The sequence below is a fragment of the Salvelinus fontinalis genome, chromosome 28 (assembly GCF_029448725.1).
Source record: "Salvelinus fontinalis isolate EN_2023a chromosome 28, ASM2944872v1, whole genome shotgun sequence".
Taxonomy (NCBI): Eukaryota; Metazoa; Chordata; class Actinopteri; order Salmoniformes; family Salmonidae; genus Salvelinus; species Salvelinus fontinalis.
This window is the reverse complement of record NC_074692.1, coordinates 4652172-4671149: the sequence shown is the minus strand read 5'-3', so window position 1 is coordinate 4671149 and position 18978 is coordinate 4652172. Positions and strand designations below refer to the sequence as shown.

Below are 18978 nucleotides of genomic sequence, written 5' to 3'. Positions count from 1 at the left end.
GGCCTGTAGGTCTGGGGGTTACACAGTACAGTATAATCACCATGTGTCTCCTGCTAACGTTTCACTGCTTCTGTGGGTGAATTCAGTAGCTCAGGCCAGAGAGGGTGACTGGAAAACCAGTAGGCCGTACTGAACCATTGGTAGTTCTGATCCATTAGTAGTACTGAACCGTTTCTCACTTCCTGTAGAGAGGGGAAAAACCAAAACATATTTCGATATTTTGCTGATACTTGATTTTTCTGACTTTTCAATTCCTACAGTGTACACAGTGAGCGCCACACAACCGTTTCATAATTCACCACGTGCAAATGCACTTGGTTGCACGATGTTGTCAAAAATCTCACCCTGGAAATGTGGGAAACTATTTTCATTGTGCACAGAAATATATATTAAACACAATTGTCTTGCATAAGGGCATATGGAATCTGTTAATTAAAAAGGGTCTTTCTTGCCGTTGCTTTTCTAATTATACTGTACAGTGGTATCATTCTACAACTGTAATTACTAATGATATTGCCTTCAGAGTTTCATTATGGGCTTTATTAATAAGGCAGACAAAATTATATGTAATGTAATGCTTTGGATCACTTACACAAATACTGCAGAAGAGGGGAAGAGAAAGATCCTACAGAGTATATCTTTGATATGCACTATCTTTGTCTCTGAATATTCTCCTGTGCACTGTGCAGTGAGTATTGTATTGGTGTATCTTCCATGAGATCAATAGCCAGTACATATGGTGGACTGATCTAGAGATCTCTGGCACTTCCGCTACTGTTTAAGCACAGTAACGGATATTGTAGTGTGGTACGCAGAGACACACACACCCACCCACCCACCCACCCCCACACCCACACCCACACCCACACACACACACACACACACACACACACACACACACACACACACACACACACACACACACACACACACACACACACACACACACACACAAACAATCTATAGACCTATGGATCCTGTGTGATGTTAGCCTGTAGGTCACTACAATGCATTTGGCCTCATCATGTAAAATCGAGCCAATGTCAAAATAACACCTGTCTCTCTCCAACTCATTACGGAATAGGAGACAGAGAGAGACTGTTACACACCAACAATGGGAAGCCTCTTAAAATAAGTCACAGCAGCGCTAAGCTGATTCTCTGGAGTGGGACTGAGTGCTTGACAACCTTATCAACTGTGACAGGCAGATTGTGTTTTCACATGAGCATGATCGACAACAGATTACACCTGGCCTGGGCTGTTCCTGTTTGCCCAGGAAATGTGTTGGTGTTTACAGTGCTCTTATGAAAGGCAGACCGGCTCCCCTTTTTCTACCCATTACAAAAACACACACACATCAGGCAGCCTATTATGTGTCACATGCTATAAAGTCACTGCCAGAGAATTCTTTAAAAACGATCTGAGTAAGATCAATATCCGTGACCGCACTTGTGTGTTTGACTCACAACCAGTCGTCGTTTTTCCTCATCTCCTCTATGCACAATTCATGCCAAACCTCATGAAATTGCATTCGACCAAAAGCCTACAGTGTATATACAGAGTGACATATTTCAAATTGCATAATCATTCTGTGCAAACAGTACATTATATTCATGTGACTATCAATTCCCTTAAAGTGATAAACATGTACAGGTTGGGAATTTCTCATAATGGGGGGGGGGGGGCGGGCAAAGGGAGGGAAGCCACAATATAAGTGTGTCAGGATGGGACAGTGGGGTCCAGGGGCGGGCTACATGTCGTTTTATGGGAAATATAGGTCTATATGCTGTTGTACACAAAATAGTAAATTAGCCAAATCTTCTGTCGGGCCATGTTAAAAGCAAAGGAATGCTGTATATTATGCTCCGTGACCCTGCTTCAATTAGATGACATGACGCATTACTAATTGAATTAGATTTACTCAAATACGGTTAGTTGATTAACGGACAACATTCAACATTCCAGTGGGTGGCGAGATAAAAGAGGGTGTAGGGGTTGCTATCAGCGTGCCATAAGGATATGTCAGGCTAGTTTAGGGAACTAGCAAGTCAATCTCTTTACAAGGCAGGACAAAGACTATGAGGAGAATGGGAGATGAGAAGATGTAACAATGTCCTGGAACTGTTGTTCACATGAAAACAGAGTGGCACAACAATGTCATCAGATTTGTACCATTTTGTCAGTAACTGTACACCCACAAGACGAAACAGACTCAGCTAGATGTGCTGACCCGATCAGTCTCACGCCTCTCTGCAATACGATCAGTGCTATAATAACTCAATCCCTATATAAAGTTATCCAATATAAATGATATGATAACGTTACATACACATAGTGTTTGCCAATGATGCAGAGCACGGACTATTTTATCACTATTTTCATACTGTCCAGAGGCCATTGACTGTGCAGCCATAGTGACATCTAATTTGCAACACCTTCGCGTAAGTTCAGTCATTTGTGTCCGTGGACTCAGCAAGTCTCTTTACCGTAGACTCCTCCCTCTAGATCCGTGCCACTTTAGGTCACCTTTCCCAATAATTGTATACGTTCAATATAGTCATTGCATCTCACACCTACTCTTCTATAAGTGACTGGTTTGCCCAGGATTCTCCCAGTCTGATTACCATTATCCTCTGATCTCTCCAAGTGCCAACCGTTTGTAGACGACCTCAAACACTGATGGATTCTGATGAATCACTGACAGACTTACAAACACACACACACACCACAAAGGTGCACGGAGTTTGACGACTGAAAACGAAGGAATGGCGAATGTGGTGGGTACGATCCCCCTTGAATTGTACAGTCTGTCAATCCGCAGCAACCCCCAACACACGACACAATGAAAATACACGGCACCACCCTGTGAGCAAGGCTCCACAAATGATCGTCCTAACACTCAGATCCAACTATCCTATACAAAGTGATATGATATGTTAGAGTTACTATGTGACCTGTGTGTGGGGGGGGGGGGGGGGGGGTCTCACAGCTTCAGCATGCTGAGCTTCACGGCCTGCCATTGATAACTGTCATGTTTTGTGATGGGCCTACTCTGTCTAACACATTCTAGCCTATCAATTATTCTGGGGTTTAGCCAGAGGAAATGTGATTAAAGATGAAAGGGTCACGTGATGTGAAGGTGGTATCCCGAGTTATCGGACACCACAGGCTTCAGTTGCAGGCAGTAATGTCCGCCCGTCAAGCAGATTAGCAAGCTTGATTTATTTATGTCCGATTTCATGTTTCTCCTTTTTTCTCTGACTTGCCTTGTATTGTACTGAGGTGGAAAGGTCTGTACAGGGGTTAATAATGCTAAGCTAGTCTATGGCCAGGTAGACTTTTGACACAAAGGGGAAATGAAGATGATTCTTTTTCCAACTACTATTCAGGAAACTTGAGGCTGAGATGCAGATCATTTGAATATAATAGAGTCCTGGTATTACCAGGCCTATCTGGGATCATCTCACAAATATGTTTGGCTCCTCTGTCTTATCTGAAGAGGCGTGCTTGCTGTTTTTATTGTAATCTTCACACTAATAGAGTGGATGTTTTCAAATCATTTGGTTGGGGGATAACACTTGCTAATTTCCTCATGCTTACTGTCTGTGTCAGGCCTTATCTTGTGAGATAACTGGGGCCTGGAGAATGATTGGCAGACGCAGGACAGCTCTTGTAGATCCAGAACATTGCCTTTTCTCACAGAAACATTTACTTATGCAAAGATCTTGAATGTTTTTAGAAAATATCCTTTGACAAATTGAAACAATATATTATTATTATTACTATTATTATTATTAGTAGTAGTAGTAGTAGTAGTACTGTGGTTGTTTCATCTAGGCCTATAGGCTATGCTACATCCGATTAAAAAAACAAAAACAGATTCAAGTCAACTATATTTAGCGCTGAATTAATGTCAGTGCGTAAAGTTAATAGAATATATTACAAGGACAACAACAACAGTTTGGTCACTTGAATTTGATGTAGTTGAAAACGCACCCTCCACGGTTATTTAGATAGTCGCATAATCATACACTGACAGTCCCTTCACAGTGCTTAATTGTCTGTCCTCTTGATCAGGTTTGAGATAGTAATGCATTATTGCTATGCCTCTTTCATTAAAGTAGTTGGGAAATGTGAGCCCGCCCCCTTTCAGGAGTAAAACCGATTATTTCTCCTCGCGCTAAGAGAGGGTGAGGGAGAGACTCGACCAGGATTGTGGGAGCGATCAGAAACAGCCCTCACAACATCATCAGCTACAGACGTCCACGGCTTTAACCGTCCCATTCCTTTCGCCGACACATCACTGGAGACCAAGCAACCATCCTCACTGTCCTCAAATACACTTTCAGACGAGAGACCGACTAGTTTTTTGTTGTTGTCATTTTAGACACAAATAGGCGACTTTTCGGCACGGTTCTTTTTCATGTTGCGTTCCTGCCCGTGCTGGATTTAAGTGCGTCTTTGCGAAGTCCATCCTTGGCACGCAACGGCTTCCTCAACGCTGTCATTCGGCCGGACGACACAGCCGGAGACTGCCTGTGGTATCTCGCACTTACCGGACAGATTTCATGCATAATAAAGTGAGTAACGTGCTACTACATCTATAATAATTTTTTTTGTCATATCCAGAGGACACGTTATATCTCAAGCAGCAAGGGCTCTTTATTTATACTCGTATGTGTCAGTTTGACATCACCGGTACACTTGAGCGCGATTTTGAAGCCCGTTGCCTCCCAACAAACTATACAACGTTACCATGACCATTGTACCTCCAGACCTATAGGCTACACGCAGCCAAGTAGCGTTTTACGGAGTCTATTTACGAGAGTCAAGGTTTGTCTTGTGGTATTGTTTGTGTGCTTTGACCTTGAAGTGTTTATTTCCCACAATATCGCAACACCGTATCAACAGGCGCACAATGGGCTACTAGGGCGACTCATATTCTCGGTATATGACTTGTATTATGTAGTATTTAAAAATGATTACTCTGAAATATTCGTATAGGCCTATTATTTTCAATATATGTACCGGTAGTCGCGTGTGAATCTACTGAAGCCTGTGCATTTATAACGGGTCACAACCCAGAATAACATTCACAATTTAGGAAATTAGGAAAGTATGGACTGTTAATAATGAAATAAGTGTAGGCTTATATGTGCGGCTCATTTTCTAGGTTAAATTCAACTTGTCAAAAGTTAGGCTTGTATGAGTTAAACACATTTTACATTTCGACAAAGTTCTCCAAAGAATTCTGAATGAATCCAACTCAACATCACATGCTTTGCTGGCATATTATCAAGATGAGGGTTAGTTATTATACCTTACTGTTTGTATAAACAGTGTACAATAAGTCACATTCACACCTGTTAACTGACATTACTGCCGGGCCAAATGACTCAGCTTCCCTACTGTATTTATATGTGTAGTTTCACAGTCTAATAAAATATACAGTCAGTCCATGTGGAATTATACTCAGTCTCTGGAAATTAATTAATGGTGCAAAGTAAGGCTCTCAAGCAATGTAGCTAAATTGTGGAGGATAGATAGCTTATTCTGTCAAACTGAAGCTTGTCTGTCTTCTTGGGAGTTAAGGAAGATATAGTACGTGGCCGTTTCTACCCATCAGAAATATAAGTCACTTATTCAGCTGTGTAGAGTGTAGATGGTGCTTGTAAATCAGGGCTCTATATTGATTGAATAAATATATTTAAAATATATATTATAAATTAAATATATCGATATTGATAGCTTTTGGTACAGTAGACATGTTCTGTTAACTTTTTGTCAGACCGTTGTCTTGAAATGTGCCCATCTCTTTTACCAGGCTAATTGGAGTTTGTCATAAAGGGTGGGACAGGGAACACTACCTCAAATAACCTGTGGCAATTGCCATTGCTTTTAAGAAATGTAAAATACATTTGCATTCATATTTTGGCATAGAACCCCTTATAGATATTTGCACATAGAGTAAGGCACGTTTCACATGTTAGATTGTGGCTCTGTACTTTTCATTTCTGTTACCATAGGGAAACAGTGTGTATAGGCTTTAGCTAAGACTGAGTGTGTCAAATGCAGATCGTATGCACACTATAATTGTATTCACTCGTATATTTAAGATGAATAATATAATCCAACTTTTTATATGCTACTATAAATTAGTATCATGATTTGAGATGCAACTGAACTATTTACTCAATGTCATGATTTCTGCAAACTATTCAACTTTATTTAACTACTTTTTTTGTGAAAAGTAATTGAGTGAAGGACGTGATTGTGAAGACGTCCTGGAAAAGTACAGCCACATCCAGAGGCATTTAGTGTTCCTACCACTTCTGGGTTGTTTTGTGACTAAATACAAGCACAGCTCAGTGCAAGGCTAATGTCTCTGATTTTATTAGTTATAGTAGCTCAGTTAGATTTCAGTAAAGTGTGATTTGTTTGGTTGATATTTGAGGCTCCGTTGTATTCTGGATTACTCAATGTCCTTGACTTTCTGTTGTGAAAAAATAGAGGTGAAATTGTCTTTGGCAAGGAGTAATGTACGTACGCTCACGCCTATACTCTACTCTTTCCCACCCCCACCATCAATGAAGTTGTTCTGTGTGTCGCTCGCCTGTTGCTCTCTTGGGATTGAGCGCTAGGTTAATCTGCTCAGAGGGAAGGTGAGCGCTCGCATGTGGACACACGATTACACACAGAGGACTCTCTCAGCCAAGCTGTGTAATCTCAGAGACACACACATACTCTCTCTCTCTCTCTCGCTCGCTCTCTCCCTCTCTTTCTCGCTCTCTCCCCGACGCTGCTTTGTTTCTCTGACTCTTCTCAGACCTGTCCTTCCTAACAAATCCTTGGGGATTTTGGCTGCCGATTCACAAAACCAACAGTGACAACACGCTTTTACCCTTCTCACAAAGAGGGATTAGGGGGTCACGTGTCACTCTGATTGGCCAGCGCATTGAGCCAATTGTCGGGGCACGTTGCCGTACACCAGGGCCTCATTAAAGCTTTATTCAAGTGAAGGGACACCTTTTGAGCCAGGATCAATGCTTTTGCAATAATCCCAAAAAGTAGCGTCAGCCTCCTCTGAGTGCCCAGTGTAGTTATATTTTTGCTTTGTACTAGTAATTTATGAATAAAGAGAAGATTTACTGGTTGATATTCAACAGCGTGACCTGAGAGAATTCAGCTCACTGTTGGCATTCAGTGAAATAAGGGAATCTGTCAAAGAGTGCTTGATTTAAGGCGTACACTAGCATGCTCCATAAACTCTAAAAAGGACTGCTAAATTTGGTCGCTTAGGTTTGAAGGGAATGGTCTCGACATTGATACCTATGAGCATATGCTATATAAGGCATGGTTCAAAATAGGCTACCACCCTAACGTAGGAAAAAGTACATCCATGAAAACATTTTTATAAAATAGAAACATCACATGCGTTTGACGTTGAAGTAAATAGTTTAATAGCCCGTATTACTGTACTTTAAAGTTGTATTTATTTTTGTTGCAATGGTTGCAAATGTTTCGGAAGGGGTTTGCAGAGTTTGCTCAGTAAAACACTTTCATTTGCAGATTGCAGGTTTGCAAGATCTGGTGGTAGATACTGAAGTACTCTTTAAACCCATAGGCTGAAAGAAGTGAGTGATATACGAAGCAATTATATTTCAGATGTGGCGGGCACATTAAAGTTTACATCATATTCTCACAAGTTACTTTTTGTATTTTTTGCGTCCTTTTCCCACTGGAAACGTAACGATCATACACCTAGGAACTCAATCGTACAGTACACAGGACTCGCCGGGTAACTCGCCGGGTTTCAGTATGAGCCCGTGTTTATTTTACGGCAGGTGTTCCCTCTATAGCTCGGTATGGAAGGAATATTGTTATCTATTTCCTTTTTGCACCATTTTTAGAGCTCATGAAAAGTATCCGAGCCGACCTCAGTATCTGTTTATTTAGTAATTTAGTGCAGATCTCACTTTTATTTTCCTAACTGCTGTATGTGTTAGACATATTTTCCCTGGTGGTTGTGTTTTTTGCAAGCATTGTCTCAGTATCTTTATTAAGATGCAATTATTAATACAGTTAAGAAATAAGCACAAGGAAATAATGTAGTCCTTGAATGGTTTATGATGTATTTGAATGCAGATATGAGCGTGTCCTGGTTCACATAACGATGCAGTCTTCTGTCTCTATCTAGTAATTAGCCATGACGTTCAGCAACTTTTCCTCAGCACTGTAAGTGGAAGAGGGTGTGTGGAGTTTGTTCACTAGGGTGTTAAAGATCACAGAGGAATAGCTCATGCTTTGATGTTTAATTGTATTGTAAAACACATTTTAGAATATTTCAGCATAAAGTAGAATTCTAGCTGTGCTGTGCTGTGCTTTGTGTTTGGTGTTCCTTTTGTGTGCAAGTCTTTGTGTGTGTGTGTGTGTGTGTGTGTGTGTGTGTGTGTGTGTGTGTGTGTGTGTGTGTGTGTGTGTGTGTGTGTGTGTGTGTGTGTGTGCGTGTGCGTGTTTGTTTGTTTGTTTGTCTAAGTTTTTTGTGTCTGTTGGTACACATTTAAATAAAAATGTATGTATTTCTGTTTTCTTTCATTCTCACATAGAGGAATTGACGTCTGGAAAAAGGAATGGTATAGAAGAAAGTGTCATTGTGAGGGCTGGAAAGATAAACTGAGGGAAAACAAACAGTTGTGAAGAGAAAGTAAGGAGACAGAATTTAAATAGTTAGGAGATTGGCACGGTTGAAGAGCGTGTAGGAGAGAGAGAAAGAATAACTGTTTCTGTCTGTTGGGCAGAAATATGTGAGTAGATTCATCTCATAACGTGTGAGAGAGATGTGTTGGGATCCAAACGGTCAACTAGACTAGATTAACAGGACTTCCGGCCTGCTTTTTCCTGTTTCCTGTCAGGCCTGGTCATCATGGCAGCTGCTCGCTGGGTGGTCTGGGCAGGACAGGACCAGGATGGACAGACCTTAGCGCTACTGACCACGTACACTAATCATGTCACCAGCTCTAGCTTTTAACTGCATACAGGCCAGGCTAAGATACACCTTAAACACCCACATATGGAGCTCACCATATAGACCTCCCCCCTTGAATATTTGGATTGAGAGAGGAGGAAAGAAGACAACAGAGAAAGGAGGATTGGATGTGATAAGAGGGAGAGAAACATTTAGAGAAGGATAGGGAATTTATTTTAAACAGTACGCGATGCGTCCAGTAAGTTTGACAATTATATTATGAGCCTGGGTGGTATTCGTTTAGAGTAGATATGAATGGCTTTTACTGTATTCATATATGTAAGTGTGTGAGTAAAATGTAGCCTTCAGGAATTAGAAAAGCCAGACATAAGGCATTAAAGACTTTACGTTTTATTTAGATTCTATATGTTTACTTTCAATAAAAGATTCCCTGTGGTACATCTTTTTTTAAATAGCTGACTTATTGCAGACGAAATCCAGACACCTCGTACTGTACATGGGTAGCCAGTCTCCCAAAAAAACAAATATAGCCTGCCTGGATCTGGAAGGGTCTATTTTACCTGCCCTAAACGTGGTGTGAAATAAAACTGGAATTAACTCCAAATCCTTTTTTGGGGTGGGTCAGAGGGGTGAGTTGTTTGCTCGTGGTGCACATAAACTCTGAGATGGAAGGCATGTTCCATTATAAAACACAGTGGCTGACCTGTGTCTCTGCCGTGGTGTGGCGCAGCGAGGGACGACTTCTCCCTCACTGTTCAGACGTAAGTCCCACCTCCCCCTTTGGTGTGGCATGCTGTTGGAATTCACCCAATGACAAGAAAAAAAAAGGAGGGGTTAAAAAAAGTGCACAAATATTTTCCAGTGGCTGTAATTTATCTTTGTCACCCTTGCAATATAGCCGAGTCACTCTGAAACATGGTCCGGTAAGACACACAGAGGTTCCTCTGTGCCCTGGCCTCATGTACTCTGACATCCATCTGAAAGCCCACCGCTGTCACCAATGCTGCCTGCCTGCCGCCACTGCCTTCTGCCTGCCGCAATGCTTCACAGCTCACTAATGGGTATTTTTTTGAAGATTCCGTGTTTACAATGGAGCCAGAGGTGTAGTTCCTTATATGCACCCTGTGCAGTTACAACAACAAAAATAGATGTTGTTATAATAGTTGATTTGTAATCGTTGACTGATATATATAAATGTTAATAATATTTGATCCAAGCTGATTATCAAGTGTGCATTTTTATTAATGCTCCAGGTTATTTTATGTCCCCAAGCCACAGCTCCGTAACCACTAGATCTCGAAGCAGGAAGTACTCAGTTGGAGTCCTCTGTTCTGCAGAGCACACAGCTTTACCCAGGCAGTGTCCTGCCAAAGTCCACAACATTGTTGATTTCCACTGTCATCTGTGCCATTCCCAGACCAGGGCCCGGCCTTGAAAGAATGTTTCGTACAGGGCTGTCTCGAACACTCAGTGCCGGGGTGAAGAAAAAGGAACAGAGCGGGAGAGACGCAGAGAGACTGAGAGGGGGAGAGAATAAAAGAGAGAGACAGACACGTTCCTAAAGCTGACTTCATCTGGGTGTTATATAGCTGTGAAGGCAGTCTATTTGTATTGCTCAATGTTAGACAACACTGACCGTCTTGAAGAATGTACCCTTTCTACTGCCATGTTCCAAACAATTGGCAAAGTGTTTCCATTTTTAAAAGGAGTTTAACACTTTGAATGTCTGAAGTCGTTTAGGATGTTTTCCAGGTTTTTTTGGTAGATTTTTGTTGCATTCGAAAAAATTTAAAAAACTTCACAACATATTAATAATAACAGGTAAATATAACTTATTGAGCTGTGCCACGCAGAAAGGTACATATTCAGAAACTAATTTGGTTCAGAGTCAAATGAGGATTTCAGCAAGTCAATATTCCAGAACGCTATAAGGTTCAGTAATAATGCTTTTCATTTTCTTTATTAAATGAAACAGGTTTTATTTGATTATTTTCTATACTACGGTAATAATTCTTGAATTCAACAATATGTTTAGAAGCTTTAGTTCACATTTAATGAATCTACTTTATCAGCGAGATTGCAGGTAGTTTTCATAGTGCCAAATAGGAATTTGTGCCACTGAAATATGCATTTAGGCTAAGTGTGCTCCATCGTATGAAATTGTGTAACTTTCCTGTGCAAGTCTACAGAGAAAAATGTGTGGGTGTCACCGCCTGGCATGGAGGGGTAGGAACGGACACGGAAAATGACATATAAATACAGTATCTCTCTCTCTCTCTCTCTCTGTCTCTCTCTATATCTATTCACTTGTTAAGGGTTTTCTGTCCAGCTCGCTGTTTGCTTTGATATATCGACTTTTCCGAAAGTGGCTCTTCCTAAGTGCAGCTCGTGATGTCATTCGTTTTATTCACACTTTGTAGATGCACAATGTCTGGAGAAAGTGAGAAAGTGACAGCGAAAGAAAGGAGACAGGGAAAGAAGGAGGGACCAGAAAAGATGGATGGGAAGAGAGAGTATCAGACAGGAGATTTGCAGTGTGGCGTTTCATGTATAATGAATGAGGGGCACTTTGTTCCAAACTTCAGCCTGGCGCTTCACTTCAAGCTTTGCTGGGCAGAGTGGGGCCTTGTGCTCAACACCAACCTCCCTCTGTGCTCTGCTGGTGGATGCTTTCGCCTGGCTGCCACTGTGGACCAGCCCGGTGGAAAAACAAATAACTCCTCTATGTGTGTGTGTGTGTGTGTGTGTGTGTGTGTGTGTGTATCACATTTTATTTGTGACACGCTTCGTAAGCAACAGGTGTAGACTAACAAGGACAATCCTTACTTACGGGTCCTTTTCCAACAATGCAGAGTTAATGAGAAAGATTCAAAATAACATGGCTGTATGCAGGGAGTCATTGTGCAGGTGTACGAGGTCATTGAAGTAGCTATGTATGTATATATAGGTAGGGGTAAAATGACTCGGCAACAGGATAGATAACGGTGACTTTGTGTATCTGTGTGTGTCAGCTCAGACAGTAAAACAGGGGATGAGGAAAGAGGGTTGAAGAGGGAGGGCAGGAGGTGAAGAGCAATGAGTGTTTGTATAGGAACAGAGCTGCAGTGACACCCAGGCTCCACTAAGGGGAATACTGGCACCCGGCTCACACTTCCTAAGTAGTGCTCCCTACCGAAATAGCCCTGCCTCGTTATTGCCTTTTGTCTGGGGGGTGTATCGCTTTGTTTAATGGTCTAACAGTTAGGGTCATAGTGTTATATTCTCTTGATTTTGGCATCGTTGTACCTATCTATCTTTCTATACAGCATGTTTGTGTTTTTTGTGTGTGTGTGTGTGAGCGGTATTGTTTGGGATAAAAATGGCCCCAGTCTTTTTTTTGGCACTGTGCTGGGCTCATGGTTTATAAATAGTTGAGGAAGTGTGGGGGGATACCTACCGTGCTGGTCGCCCTCCTCCACAGGCCCTCTGGGGGCTTCTACGTCACATCCCTCCCCATTACAGTGCTCTTTCGCTGGGCTACTCCAGTTCAGCCCCCTGGGGGACTACCAAACAGGATAGGACTCACATAGAGGGTGTGAGAAAAGTCAAGCCAATGAGAAATTCCTCTACCGTTGCTGTCGTCGTCTTAGAGTGTAGGTTTGAGCGTGGTCGAATACGGTGACATTTGGGGAAATGAGGCTAGTGAATTGGTGATAATTGCATGTCTCTCTGATTGTTGAGACTATCGGCAGTGATGACAGTATCGGGCTGTGAGGGTGGTGTCGTGAGAGGAGTGTAAAATGGGTTGCGCTGGAGCAGTCTTCTCTGACACCCACTGCGTCTGTGTGTGTAAACTGGAGGCGCGATGTCCTCACTGTTATTTGCCATCTATATGCAGACCTGTCATGTTAATTTCATTTCACAGACACTCTTTGTCTCCCTTTAGAAATAGTTGTCTTCACACTGCACTCCGTCAGTGGGTGATCAGGTCTCAAATGTAGTGGGCGTTTTTAAAGGATTTTTACATTCGTTGAAATTCCTCCCATATACAGTATAGGACACGCATGGAATCAATCTTTGAATTGATTTAATTAATATTTATCACGCTTCTGTTAACTGCTGGTGATGTTCAGTTTGGTTAGGCAGCAGTCAAGGTGGAAGTAAGAGCCGGGCCGCATGTGCCCCCGCGTAATTTGAATTAATGATGTTGAGTGATCTGAGCTGAGTGGACAAATACTAGTTCTGTTGGTTTTTCCCGCTGCCTCTCAGTTATCCCTGGAGGTCCGAGGTCCTACCCTCATGCAGCCATCATAGCCTCCCTAGGATCGAGAGAAAGAGGCCTTGAACCCCCCCCCCCCCCCCCCACCCTGGCTCCAGAGAGAGGGGGCTTCACCCTGTCCCGGCTGCAAAGGGCATCCATAGGACGCCTTTTAGAGAAGCGAATTGGCTTCCTCTGAGTAATTAACTCAGTTCTAAAGGGAGGGTAGAGATCTAGATAGACAACACACACGCAATGCGAGTAATTCCATTACACATACCATCCCTGCCTTTGGCATCTTACCTCAGGTTATTGTTCTCTTTCTAAATGAGCAGCACTGTGCACTGTGGTCCTCTTAATGGTGGGCCCATTATTATATTAACTAGGGCATCCTTGTGAAGAGATAGAGGGAGGGAAGGCGAGAGAGGGAGGGACGGAGAGAGAGATAGGAGGGAGAGAGAGAGAGAGATAGAAGGGAGAGAGAGAGCCAGGGCTGGCAAGCCTCACTAGTAACAATCAAGTAATAGAGCAGTGTTTTCTTTTCTGAAGGGAATAGTACTGACTGTTATTAAAGTGCTTTTGACAGCTTAATATGATAATGGGGCTATGATTATTCTCAGAGAACAGACCGTTTTTTTCTGTTCTTCAAAATGATGCCGTGCAGCCTGTCGATGACCCACTTCTCAGATGGTCGAAAACAAGGAAGAGCGAAACTCCACAGGGAGATGGGAAGAGGGAGAGATAGAGCGAAGAGAACGAGGGAGAGGCGGGAAGAGAGAAAGAGTAAGAAGGAAAAGCTCTTGTTAATTTTTGCCGGAAGTAAATTCATAATCCTTTTCTGACTCCCCTCCTCCCCTTCCTCCATATTTTTTACTTCTCCTCCTCCTCCTCCTCTACGGGGTAGCTGCCTACCTTCCTGGGCTCCTCTTCCCTCTATTCTAATCGGAAGAGAAACGCTGGGAACGATAACAGGGATCAGCTTCCGACGCTCGCTAGCTCCCCTCGGTTAAGTACACATGTAATGAGTTGTTTATTTGGGATAATGCGCAGCAGGAGCGGCAGGGGCCCAGAGTTGCCTTTCCCCCCCTACAAACACACACACACACACAGCCCTGGGACAGGTCGCTTACTGGACTGGGTGGGTCATGGGGAGAAGAGGGGGAGGAGGATCCTTCATCATTCTCAGCCCATTCTTGAGGTCATGTGGCCTGGAAATTCTTCTCAAGCTGGAGAAGAAAAAAAACTCAAAACTATGAGAAAATGAAGGGAGGGAACGGAGATAGAGAAGGAGAGGGAGAGAGTGAGGGAGAGATATGTGCCCACCAGTGTGAGTGTGTGAAGTGGAAAAAGCCGTTGGTTAGCGAAGGGGACGTGCTCTGCTGTCATTATCCGAGGGGGGGGAGGGGGGGGATGGGGGGCGAGGTTATGTGAACGGTGCAGCTGTGCTCCGAGCTGAGGGATTTGAGGGGGGAACTCCAGCTAAGCAGCCAGCGTCTTCACTGTTCTGTACGGTCGGACCAGAGCTGAGCCTTGTGAACCAAATCCCCCCCTACTCAGCTAGCTCTTCACTTCCCAAATAAGAAACAAACAAATGTTGATGGCAAGGATAAGACACAGACATGATTTATATATGCCTCTAGACATTTGCTGTTTTCTTATCTCTTTTCATCTCTGGTCTCAAGAAACCGTTTTCATTCAGTGCAGATGGAAATTAGGATCAGAATAACAGTCAAAATACATGAAAGAACGTTTCTGAAAGCACTATTAAACGTTTCCTTTTTAGTTTGATACGGTTGAATCTACAGATCGTCAGCGGAACGTCAGAGAAAGACCAAACTTCGCTGTCACCCTTTCTGATCACATGCTACAGAAACAGGGCCGGCGCGGCGACAGTGAGACAAGAGAGGGAGAGAACAGAGCAGAGCCTCACTGTGCTGTGCTAATGCATGCAGCCTGCCACGGTATCCAACAACAAGGCAAAATATCACACATCTTCACATCACACGCTACTCCTACAACAACGACACACACAGAAAGAAACCTAGCTCAAGAACCCGAGGAGTTGAAAGCAAGCAAGGAGGACATAATGTGAAAGAAGTTGTATGGAAGTTTCTGGTGGGGAAATTAAAAGAGAAAGAAAATCTCTTGTATGTTGAGAGCAAGAGTTAACTAAAAATGGCCTTGCTACAGCATATACAGTATCACTTGGTGAGGCAAAAAGGAGGGGGAGTACCTTGACAGATTTTCTCATGGTGCGCTGTGGGCTAAAAATAGGGCTTGGCCAAAGCGGCAGTAGGGTTTTTGGCAAGAGGGGCCATCTATGTGTGATACAGTGGCCTTTGCTATAGTCACATACAGAGACAAGACGAGTGTCTCTGCCAAGATGTGTAGCTATGCGGCAGTAATTTAATATTTGTTTGTCTCTTTTCATTTTCTCTCTCTCTCTCTCTCTCTCTCTCTCTCTCTCTCTCTCTCTCTCTCTCTCTCTCTCTCTCTCTCTCTCTCTCTCTCTTTCTTCCTCATCCTCCTCTCTAGCAGGGGTTAAGTAGCAGTAAGCTTTATCAGATCACCCGGGCTGAGGTCTCTTTCAAACCTCTTTTTGCCTTTTTGATTTTGTGCAGCTGTGCGGGCTCTTTAATCATACACTATCATTTTTCACTTGCTCTCCTCTCGTCCCTTCTTCTTCTTGTCCTCCCTCCTCCCCTAACATATGTTAATTCGCTGCTTTCTGTGACAAATTACGAGCGCTGTCTTTGATGAGGTCGGGTTGTGATGGTGCGGGGAGTGGAGTACGGTGGAGCTGCCAGCCCCTCGCTGGTCCCCCTAACCACTCCAAACAGGAGCGCGGCACCCAGCCGCCGTCTAATGAGAGGCTTGGCCTGGCTCTGGCATGGGTCTGGGCTTGGAGGGGCCGCCTCCCAGCCTCATTCAGCTCCACTAACAAAGTGTGATCTGTAGGTATGCCGCCCGCCCGCCCGCTCTCCACACTCAACACAAACTTTACCCTCCCTCCCTCACAGACACACCCCACTGTTGCTTAGAGGGCTGTAGGAGCAGGCTGCAGCTCAGCTACTGGGCATGGATTGAGCTTTTCTTTCAAACTCTGTTGATATACCATTGATATACTTAAGCAATAAGGCATGGGGGGGTGTGGTTTATGGTCAATATACCACGGCTAAGGGCTGTTCTAATGCACAACGTAATGCGGAGTGCCTGAATACAGCCCTTAGGCATGGTATATTGGCTATATACCATAAACCACCTAGGTGCCTTATTGCTATTATAAACGTGTTACCAAGGTAATTAGAACAGTAAAAATAAATGTTTTGTCATACCCATGGTATACGGTCTAATATACCACGGCTTTCAGCCAATCACCATTCAGGGCTCGATCCACCCTGTTTATGATGTAATTGATATGATTGTGGGGAGAGTTAAATATACGTATACACATACTCATTCAATTAGATAAGCTAAAAGTGTCCATTTTGTATTTGTTTCTCTGTATGTTTTACTCTATATTCTGGCCAACTCTGAATTGAAACAATATGTTGTAGTACAACCTAAATTACTGATGTGGGGACATTCAAACTCTTTGTGTGTCTCGTGTGTGTGTGTGTGTGTGTGTGTGTGTGTGTGTGTGTGTGTGTGTGTGTGTGTGTGTGTGTGTGTGTGTGTGTGTGTGTGTGTGTGTGTGTGTGTGTGTGTGTGTGTGTGTGTGTGTGTGCGTGCGCGTGCATCTGGCATGTGTGCGTGTGTTACAGAGATACTACCCGGAAACATTACAGCAGTCTTGTTTAAACAGACACTAACTGGAACATTTGCAGTTTAATGATGTGCAACGTCAACAGGGCAACAATGCTGACCAATAATCAACCCAATCAGCTTGCGGTAGGCAGAAAAAATAAGAGGAACTGTGACATCATGCTAGCAGACTGGATCACGTATTTTCCGATAAGCCAGGGAGGGAACAAGGGATCAGAGGGGTGGGGTATCAGAATCAGTATTTTTTCAGAGCTCTCTCTCTCTCTCTGCTCGACTCTCTACCCTCTTCCTCTCTCTCTGCTCGACTCTCCCTCTCCCTCCCTCCCTCTCTCTCTCTCTCTGCTCGACTCTCTACCCTCTCTCTCTCTCTCTCTGCTCGACTCTCTACCCTCTCTCTCTCTCTCTCTGCTCGACTCTCTACCCTCTTCCTCTCTCTCTGCTCGACTCTCTTCCCTCTTCCTCTCTCTCCGCTCTGCGATCTAGGTTACTCGGTTTCCTTATGGAGCACAGGGACTTAAAAAAAAAACAGAAGGTTGAATTTATGAAGGACATCCTTGTTGAAGTGTGCAACCTTCTACTTCTTTGCAAATGACCTCCACGCTGTGCACAGTCTCAGTACAAGGCTGTGGCTCTCGCTTTAGATCAGCCAGACTGTTAGAGAGAGATACACAATGCCACTGTAATGTTACACAAATAGGAATGCAAAGCATTGTTGTTCATCATTGCTGTAGTTTGAGCAAAGCGTGTTGAAATAATATCACATTACTCTTGCAAAGGAATGGTTGACGTATTTATACCTAATTTAGGATAATACAATACAACACAAGCAACAGGGAATCATCAAGCCTCGATCCGAAGTCACAGAGAGGAAGCTTTTTGGCTCAAGGCTCTGTCCGTTAAGGAGGTTGGTAAAAATATCCTGGACCATTTACAGTAGCAGTCTAGCCTGCCTATTCTCAGCATTTAGCTTCTAGTGGCCTAAATGTTACCATGGGAGCCTGATGTGAGGGTTGCCATGCCAGTTTTTTTAAAGGCTGACTTGACCTAGTATACCTGAAACCCCTCCCCAATCGCACACACACACATTCACACGTGCACACACACACACGCACACACACTCCACACTCCAGAGTCAGAGTCTGCGATCCGATCCAATCCGTGCCTACATCGTTGCCTCCAAACACCCCATCCCCTTCCATAGCATAACCAACATACAGTACCAGAGAAAAGTTTGAACATACCTACTCATTCAAGGGTTTTTCTTTATTTTTAATATTTTCTACATTGTAGAATAATAGTGAAGACATCAAACCTATGAAATAACACATGTGGGATCATGTAGTAACCAGTGTTATACAAATCAAAATATATTTTTTATTCTTCAAAGTAGCCACCCTTTGCCCTGATGACAGCTTTGCATGCAGGCATTCTCTCAACCAGCTTCATGAGGTAGTCCCCTGGAATGCATTTAAATTAACAGGTGTGCCTTGTTAACAGTTAATTTGTGAAATTTCTTTCCTTCTTAATTGGTTTGAGCCAATCAGTTGTGTTGTGACATGGTAGGGTTGGTATACAGAAGATAGCCCTATATATTATGGCAAGAACAGCTCAGGACGGGGCCTCCCGGGTGGCGCAGTGGTCTAGGGCACTGCGTCGCAGTGCTAACTGCGCCACCAGAGTCTCTGGGTTCGCCCCCAGGCTCTTTCGCAGCCGGCCGCGACCGGGAGGTCCGTGGGGCGACGCACAATTGGGCTAGCGTCGTCCGGGTTAGGGAGGGTTTGGCCGGTAGGGATTTCCTTGTCTCATCTCGCTCCAGCGACTCCTGTGGCGGGCTTTGCGCAGTGCGCGCTAACCAAGGGGGCCAGGTGCACGGTGTTTCCTCCGACACATTGGTGCGGCTGGCTTCCGGGTTGGAGGCGCGCTGTGTTAAAGAAGCAGTGCGGCTTGGTTGGGTTGTGCCTCGGAGGACGCATGGCTTTCGACCTTCGTC

General features: G+C 43.7%; 1 protein-coding gene across 13 annotated transcripts in view; it reads left to right on the top strand.

Moving 5' to 3' along the window:
• The window catches only part of LOC129825980 (myocyte-specific enhancer factor 2C-like), a 93601-nt gene that overhangs the window by 7409 nt on the left and 67214 nt on the right, over positions 1-18978 (top strand). For 2 of the 13 annotated variants that reach the window (XM_055886181.1, XM_055886180.1), the window contains exon 1: positions 4097-4580. The exons of 1 other annotated variant lie outside the window; for it this stretch is intronic. The gene's annotated coding sequence lies outside the window, so the exon portion shown is untranslated. Of the gene's footprint in view, positions 1-4096; positions 4581-18978 lie in introns of those variants that run through there. 10 more of the 13 variants (XM_055886185.1, XM_055886184.1, XM_055886189.1 and 7 more) reach the window with 9 other exon arrangements.